We start from the raw sequence: 7,052 nt of genomic DNA on the forward strand, positions 1-7,052 counted from the left end.
AAAAAAGAAAAACCAACTTGGTTTTCAGGAATGAATACTGCATACCTTTTTAATTATAAAAAATTAATCAAAACAACACCCACAGGACCCCTAAAGATTGTACTTTATGACAGAGGAGCTACATTCCTGAACATGTTTTGAGTCTTCAAGTTATAAGCAAGACCACAGTGCCTGAGCTACTGACTGTCTTACAGGCTGAGCTTCCAGCAACAGGGTTATGTATACAGATTCACAGGGATTTTTCAAAAGTGCTGATATGCCAAATTGTTCCAAGAAAGAATTAAGGCTAGTTTACAACAAAGTTGCATAGAATAGTACCAAGAGAAAGCAAAGAGAACGTGACCATGGGAAAAGAGTCCAGGGGAGAAAACAAGTGTACCAGCACTGTCTCATAGAATTTGAAGAACTTTCTGGAAATGTGCTATATTTACTTAATTTAAATTTAAATAGTCATGCTTGTCTAGGGACATGTGTCTACCTTACAGGTCAATGAAGACCTAAATTGTTTTTGTAGTTGAGCTTAACATTTATCTCTAGAAAAATAAACGGTAATTAACATGGTTCTTATCATTTAGAAATAAAACATACTTAATGACTTTATTCATTCATCCCCCAAATTAATCATAAATTTGAAGGAAAGCCTATCCTCATATTCAGTTATAAGGACAGTTTTCTGTGAACTTTATTTTTTCATTTATTTTTTATTACATGTCTGCATACATAATGATTACTTTCCTTGTATGGCTGGTATATGTACATAACAGATCTTCAGTTCTTTTTTCATTCCTTTTCACTCCTTTCTGGCAACAAGTTATTCTCATTCTGTAGGTTGTCTGTACACTCTGTTGGTTGTTTCCATTGCTGTGTGCAGAAATGTTGTGACTTTATTATTGAAGCAACTTGATATACTGTCCTGTGAAAACCTATTCAGTTAAGGGACTGGGGCTTTGAAAGATGATTATCTGTAAATGAGGCATGCTTTCTAAGTCTAGAATTTTGTGTAATTACATTGCCTTTATAGAAAAATTTAAAGTATTTTGGTAAGAAATTAAATCTCTAAAAAATGCTACCAGGGATATAATTACTATTAATCTTCTTATGGTTGCATTCCCAGACCTTTCTCCCATGTTCCTTGATAGGTCCTGAAATATTCGACTCCCACCATGGGAGGAAAGTTCATCTTGGAGGTGAGGAACACTTTACCTTTGTCCTTGAACCTCTCACACCAGCACTGGCCCTGACTGAGAAGGCCACCTTCTCCCTAATCCTTCCTCATACTTTTCCAATGACATCACTTTAGGGAAATGATTCTGGTGCTTATGAGGACCCTGCAGATGGGAAGAGGATAAACATCACATCTGTAATACATTCTGCACACAATGTGTCACCCAACCATGATGCTACTGACACTGGGCCAGGTAGCAGCATCCTTGGTTTCTGCCCACCTGTTGCTAGTGGAATACTCTCCCTGCTGCTGTGTGACCCTCAGAAATGCCAGTGAGAACCTCTGGGTTAGTTGAAAGCACTGTATTACTGCTGACATCCCCAAAGAGTTCCAACTTCCAATTTGCATGTGGGAGAGGAACTGATACAGAGAGGTATAACATAAGTTAATGACGCTGTTTCATCCTGTCTGTATGTTAATTTGTTGTGGGAATCTGATGAGCAAGTTAATCAGTTAGGCTCCTAAGAAGAAAAGGCATAAAATGAAAGGAACTTTGGGAATGAGTGAGCAGGATGGAGAGGGGGACCAACACCCTGTGGGGAAGCATGCAAGAAAGAGCTCCGACGGATGGGCACCAGCCCACTCTGGCTGATGGCGTGGAACTTGGGAAATGGTAGTGCCAGAAGTGAGATGCATAGAGGTGACTAAAGCATGGGGGAGGCCTCTCCAAGTCTGTGGTTGCCATGACAGAATGAAGCCACTACCAGAGCAGCAGAGCACAAGGCAGCTGGGGCCCAAGTCCTCTAGTCTTTCCTTCTCTCTCTGTTCCCTTCCCACAGATTCTTCATTGGCCAAACTCAAATGGAAACCCACTTCCCATGTGGTAAAGGAAGGCAGTCAGGAGGGAAGGAGGAGGACAGGGACTGACAGCAAGGGGTCCAGAGGCTTTGTGCCTCTGCAGAATGAAAAATTTTTATGGGGAATAAAAATATTCTTAAAGGATATCACGAGACCAGAAAGAAATATACGAAAAAGGCAAAACATTGTTTTGAAAAATAAAGTATATGTGCATGCGCGCACACACACACACACACACACACACACACACACACACACACGCAGGCCAATGATGCTTTTGATTTTGACTCTGTTTAACATAGGATGCCATGTCATTCTGGTTTCTGGTTCTTCAGGATTTCTTGTTTAATCCTATTTCAATTTACTTGTCCTGCTTGGTGCAGTAAATCAAATATTTTATGGCACCCGTGTAAACAGTGGGCTATCTTATGTACTTTATACTTGGACAAAATGACTTCTCTTATAGCATAACTAGTTTTTTTTTTCCTATCACAGGAACTGTGTTGGAAAACTCAAGAGTTTGAAAAGGCCTTACTGTTCCCCATTTGAAACCTGAGAATCTGCTTAAGAGGCACTGTTCCTATGCAAACAAAAAGTGATTTATGAAATTAGTATCAAGGACAGAACCCATTGTGATATCTTTCTTGATTGATCACCACTTCCTTTCTCTGAGAGAAGGCAGCTTTCCTCTTGCACACTTGCTAGATTTAAGTATAAACCTTGCTTCTACACTTTGGATTTCTATCTGATTTTTCCACAACATTCTGCATCGTTGGGAGAGTCAGGCCCGGGATCTCAGAGACTGCCTGGCTCTGCCTATGACAGAATCAACTGAAAAGAAATAAGCATAGTGGAGCAATTTCTGAATAAGATGAGACAATCAGGAGAGCTAAACCTACCAAACTGATGTGGGTGGAGAAGGAATGGTTAACAGCATGGCTGTAGAGAGGCATCTTGGGGGATGGGAGCATCAGAGAACAGGACAACAGTTGGGGAGCGGAGCAGCTGGAAGCAACCCAACAGCCTGAAATCCAAAGAGGATCAGAAAGATGAGATGAGAATGGGGACCATGAAAGTAGTGGGATGGGAAGGACTGAAATATGGACTGATCTAAGTCTGACAGGTAAGGCAGAGACAGAGGGAGGTGGAATGAGTAGATCAAATGAAGACATGAAACTTCCCAAGAAGGCAGAATCCATTAAAGACAGACTTATACCCCAGTAGGGGGAGGCTGCCTGCTATCCGAGCACTCCAGGAGGCTGAGGCAGGAAAACCAAATGATCAAGTCCAGCTTGTACTATTTCATGTCATAGCAAGACTTTATCTCAAAATATAAAAATTGCAAAAATGGTTGGAGGTGTAGCTCAGCGTGAAGAATGAATGGAACCTGAGTTCATTCCCCTGTATTGTAAAATAACAAATATACAAAAAAAGCCAGGCAACCTTGCACAGCAATTCTGATGCTGACAACTTGCCTTCAAAGATTTATGTCCAGGTGAGGTCTCTATGATGGGCTCATACTCAGTATCACCTGGCAAGTGGTTCCAAGAGCTGTACTACATGTCTGTTTTCCAAAAGTGTTTGCATCCCCACTTTAGTGTCTCTGCAAAATTTGGTACCCCTTCTAGCACTTAAGAGTCTCCTATGTTGTTGCATTGTGGAGATCTGAGATTGCCAGCCCACCCATTGAGTTTTCCTGGGATTGTCTGTCTTAAAGAGAAGTCAGAAGATGGTGCAAAACAAAGCAGTTTATTAACAGAGAAAAGAGATACGAAGCTACTCTGAGGAGTGGGGGCCCCAGAACTGGGAAATCACTGAGTATAGTCAGCAGTCCTCCTGTATTTATGGGATCTAGGTGGCAGTCCCTTGCTCTGGAGGCAGCCCTAAACAATATGTAGGTTTGTTTTGTCTTAAGGAGTTTGAGTCTCCTGAGCTGATAGAAATATGTGAGTATACATTGCAACAATTAGAGTGGACAAAGTAGCAAGATTACTTGTTATTTATAGTCTGAGAACACTACAGAAGTGGTTTTTCTAAGTTTTAAAGGGTTCATGTCCCTTTCTTGACCCTAGGTAGTGTGCCCCCTCTAACTACAGTGTCTGATCAGTTACCCTATAATCCTAGCAGTTTCCTTAGGTTAAGGGAAAGTCTTTAAAGGACTCTCTAGAAAGTTGCTGCTTCAAGTTATGTAGTCTGATCACTATATTTTGGTAGTTTCTAATTTTTTCCTGTGGCCCACAGGCTGTGTAGGAATGGAAGGGAACCACAAGTAGGGTCAGGGAAAGGATATGAGCCCTTCAGAATTTAGGAGAAAAACCTGTGCAATGTTCAGACAATATAAATAAGGGGTAATCAATGATCTTGCTTTTGTAACAATCTAATTGTTGCAGTACCGAACCCAAATACCTAGCAACAGGACAGAACAACCAAATGGGTAGGGCCGCCTCCAGGGGAACACCACCTCAAATCCATAAATACAGGAGGGCTGGCTATATTCAATGGTTACCCAGCTCTAGGGCCCCCACTGCTCAGAGTGGCTTTGCATATTGTTCTTCTGTTAATGAACTTTATTCTTGCTTTGCCCTGTCTTCTGACTCCTCTTCCCTTTCCACCTCAGAGAGACAGCCCAGGAAAATGGGCTGGTGGGCTGGTGATCTCACCCCCACTCGGGGACACAACAGCTGCGATGAACATTCTTGCACAGGTCCTTCTTTCCTTCTCAGTTGTCAGGTTTCTGAGTCTGTGCTAAGAGTAGAATGGCTGGTTCATGGGGTCATTTTGGAGAGGGCTCTTTAAGAAGCTGCCCAACTCTTCTTCCCAGAATGTGCACCATTTGACATTATGGAAGTTAACATGTATATCTTTGTAACACCAGTTATTTCTCATCTTTGTGAGTAGATGAAGTAGCCCAGTGGTCTTCATCATGCTCCCAGAAGCTGGGAATCCACAGAGGGACAATTGTAGGGAACAGCGAAGGGGACATTACCAGCACCTCTGCCTTGGGTCCTGGCCCGTGAGCCATCACAGTACAAGGCACAGGAAATGAGATCACAATGGCGGAAGGGGCAAGGCCATGGGGCGGGGCGGGCCTACTCAGGTCAGCGTAGGTGATGAGCCACGGCCTTCTGTCATAGCCCCTCTCCTGATGCAGCCACCTTCCTCCCACTTCTGGAACCTAGCCTAAGCCCCACTTCTTAGTCCCGCACCATGGATGGCCTCCCTGGAAGCTGACCCAGCAAAAGTGTGACCTGAATGGGCCGCCCACCAACATGGTCACACCCCTTCCGCCATGGAGCCCCCACAGTTCCCATCATGTTACCCCTTCCCCAACTCCCTCTCCTTGCCTCGCTTTCCTTGTTCCCTTCCCTCCTTTCCCCTCTCAACTTTATCCTCTCTGCCCTTCCCCTGCCCTCTTTTAACTACCCAGTCTCTTTCCTTCCCTCTCTGCACCTTCTTCCTCCCTCTTCCCTCGCCACAGCCTCCCCTCCTTCTCTCATCCCTATGTGATGATACCTTCTTAGACCGCTTCTGGCCTTGCCCACTTGGGAAGACCCCCAGCCCCGCTTTGGCCCTTTAGCCCTTGTGATCTGCAGTGGTGGGAGCCTTCCTGAGTCATGAGGAGTCACACAGGTACATGCTTTACAGACAGGAGTAATTTTTAACACTTGAATGATTTAGATTTTATGCAGCCTTAAGTGAATAGATTTAAGGTAATGAAAAAGGAAAATATTTAACATTTTAGGAAGATAACATTGTTAGTATACTGTGAATACAGAATAACATCTGTACTGGTCTTAGAGTGCAAAGTGATAGGGATAATGCAATTGGACTTTTTAAAGATGTAATTACAAATAGTTGAAAACTTTCCTTAAGGTAGTTGCAGTGTTTAATTTACTATTAGCGAAAGTATTTTAGACACGTTATAGAAGATAGATTTGAGTACTGGGAGAAGATAAGGGAAGTTTTTAATTATATATTGAATTAATTATATATTGAATGTAATAAATGCCCATATTAGACCACTAGTAACAAAGAAAATGTCAGATTTGGACAATATTCAATTTGTATAAGTCACAACATCTGGTGACTGGGAAAGGAACAGTTAGATAATGATTCCCAGTCAGTAAAAATTAATATGAGGGAAGACAAGGTATGGTGAGAAAATAAGATCATAATGATTTGTTCCATTTTTACTAGATCTTAACATTTATTGTTTGGGAACATCCATTATATTGGCAGGATTTTTTTTCTTTCATTTGAATTACTAAAATAAAAAATAACTTGTGGTACTGGGGATCAAACTTGGGCCCTTGTGTTTGCAAGGCAGGCAGTGAAACCACTAAGCTAAATCCCAGGCCCTGGATGTACTTTTAAATACTTCAGAATTCATACCCCACAGATGAAGAATCTGTGGATGTTTCCTCAGTTGAATCATATAAGTTTCCATTCATTTAAACATCATTGTGTTAATAACCTCTGTTGAGTACATTACTTTTTGTAATTTAAAGTAATAATTATTAGAGTATTAATACAGATTCCCTGGAGTTAGGAGCCAAACAATTGGTCTTCTGCCAAGCTACTGAATTTTCAAGAGCAGCACACTAGTGCTTGTAACAGAGGTTTTGAATTGTCATCAGTACTTGCCACTGAAATGTTGGCAGGGCTTTGAGGTGGCACAGTGATGGATTTAAGAGTTTGTAGATTTTGTTACAGACAATTACACATCAACTAAAATCTAGTTCTTTGATTGCCCTGTCATACTTGCCATGTCATAAAAAGCAGCTAGAACATGTGTGACAAGTTTTTGGCTGCTAGTCAAAAGAAAGGAGAAATGACTCTGTCTTACTATTGGAGATAATTTTTCAAGCACTAGTGGAATATGCTTTAAAAACTATAAAATAAGATTAGGTTGAGCCGGGCGTGGTGGTGCATGCCTGTATTTCCAGCACTCGGGAGGCTGAGGCAGGAGGATTGCTGTGAGTTCGAGACCAGCCTGGGCTACATAGTGAGTTCCAGGTCAGTGGTCAGT

At 42.0% G+C, this 7,052-nt stretch overlaps 1 long non-coding RNA gene across 1 annotated transcript; it reads right to left on the reverse strand.

Moving 5' to 3' along the window:
* Nucleotides 1–740: 740 nt before the first annotated feature.
* On the reverse strand, nucleotides 741–5,081 carry LOC104871398. Its single transcript, XR_782864.1, has 3 exons — nucleotides 5,010–5,081; nucleotides 1,204–1,328; nucleotides 741–861 (listed from the first exon to the last, which is right to left on the reverse strand). It is a non-coding gene; the product is annotated as an uncharacterized LOC104871398 (long non-coding RNA).
* Between the last annotated feature and the right edge of the window lie 1,971 nt (nucleotides 5,082–7,052).

This window comes from Fukomys damarensis, unplaced genomic scaffold, assembly GCF_012274545.1.
Source record: "Fukomys damarensis isolate Sample0158 unplaced genomic scaffold, DMR_v1.0_HiC HiC_scaffold_1, whole genome shotgun sequence".
Lineage (NCBI taxonomy): Eukaryota > Metazoa > Chordata > Mammalia > Rodentia > Bathyergidae > Fukomys > Fukomys damarensis.